The 1,832-nt window shown below is 38.3% G+C and overlaps 1 non-coding gene across 1 annotated transcript; it reads right to left on the reverse strand.

Moving 5' to 3' along the window:
* Nucleotides 1-1,255: 1,255 nt before the first annotated feature.
* LOC112925553 (U6 spliceosomal RNA) lies at nucleotides 1,256-1,359 on the reverse strand. Its single transcript, XR_003236144.1, has one exon. It is a non-coding gene; the product is annotated as a U6 spliceosomal RNA (small nuclear RNA).
* Between the last annotated feature and the right edge of the window lie 473 nt (nucleotides 1,360-1,832).

Below are 1,832 nucleotides of genomic sequence, written 5' to 3' on the forward strand. Positions count from 1 at the left end.
TCACCCCAGTGACCATGGACTAAGCCTATGTCTTTATCAATCCTACACACAGAGGGATACTTATTTCCTTTTGCCTTTCCAGCCCATTATACAGTAAAAACAGTCAGTTAGAAGGGAGCAGAGGTTTCTAGGACCAGGTTTAATGATAGTGGAAGGAAAAAGATAGACAGACAGATGGATTGACTGACTCTTAGTGAAGGGCACACTGAGGTTGGCATTTAGGGTAGGCTGCATTTTGCCAGGGGCTTACATTGCCAAATGAAGGGTAGTATGAGGGCCTAGGAACCCAAACACCAAGATTCACAGTTGAGTTCTACCAATAACTCACTGGGCAGCCTTGGACAAGTCTGTGAAACCTCTTTGGGACCTCAGTTTTCTCACCTGTAAAATAGCAATAATAATGACCTCAAATATCCCTGGACTCCTATCAAATGAGGGAATAGGGGGTCAAGGTGCTATTTTCTCATTTTTACTTACTTGGCCTATTATTTGCTTGCTTGATACAAAAGTAATAAACTTGTTTATTATGAAAACAACTTTCTTCTTGTAAAGAGAAAAAAAATGGGATGATTCAGAAGTACGCAAAGTCAAAAGAGAAACTACTCTACTTCCTCATATATCCCTTGTCTTTGGGCCACTCCCATCTTATTCCTCACTGGTACTAGAGTGGAATATATCCCTTCAGATCTATGAGTGCTTTGTAAAACCTAAGAGAATTCATAGTACGGAGCAAAAAACAAAGGGCAGAACCATTATACCTCAAATGGTTGAAGGGCCTCCCTGTACAAAAACTCAGAAAAAGGATTTCTTTTTCAAATGTAAAAGCAGACAAATAAACAAAAAACTTATGGAAAAGTCTAAATGGTGTGCAGTAGATTCTGCTTAAAAAGTCTGGGAAACATATAGTCCTTTTTATAAAGATTTCCATAAACTTTTTTTTTCTTTTTTTTTTCCGTTTTTTCCCCCCGTAAACATTGTAAAAATATACAGAAGTTCTAGCATTGGAAAGAAGACTTTCCTTCCTGAGGATAATTCATTAGACAGAAAAGCTCATTCTCCACCTATGCTATCACTGTGTTTCACAGTTACCACTGAGTTTACAACATGTATAACTAGTTGAGAAGCTAATTCCTCTCAGATATGTAGAATTGATGCCAAAAGCAACTGGTGAATTTGTTCTTACCAGTTTCCTTCATCAGCACCAATTTGTCTTGATCTTTTGATTTGGGTCTGTTTCTGTTTCTTTTCTTTTTTAAAAAATATGGACTGCTTCACAAATTTTCATGTAATCTGTACACAGGGGTCATGCTAATCTCTGTATCATTCCAATTTTAGTTTATGTGCTGTTGAAATGAACACTCTATTTCTTTACTTTGGTGCCTTCTCCAGATTTTCATCAACTTGAGGATTAGCTAAATTAGCTCAACAAATCTGCCTTCTCTGCATTTTTGGTTCTGCCTTTTCTGATTGGATTTTTTTTCTTCAGTTCACTGTGTCTAGCTTTGACCAGTTTTTTCCCCCTGTTTTGGTCCATTTTAAAGCCTTCAAGCAAGGAACATTCTCCTGTCTCCATGTGGAGGGCTCAGAAGTGGGGAAGGGGCATGTCCTTCCCATTTTGGAAAGGGAACACTGCACAATGTAAATTCTCCCAGACTCAGAGTCAGAAATTTTGGATCTGAGATCTTTAGTATGGTCTTCGGTTTTTCTCCTTTGGGTGTCAGGTTTCTCCTCTGTAGAAAGATGTAGAAAGCTCCTTCCAGCTTAGATGTTTTTAGACTTTGGGATTCTGTGCTTAGTCATGATTTGCCTGTTAATATTTGCCTTCAGTGGGT

The sequence above is a fragment of the Vulpes vulpes genome, chromosome 9 (assembly GCF_048418805.1).
Source record: "Vulpes vulpes isolate BD-2025 chromosome 9, VulVul3, whole genome shotgun sequence".
Lineage (NCBI taxonomy): Eukaryota > Metazoa > Chordata > Mammalia > Carnivora > Canidae > Vulpes > Vulpes vulpes.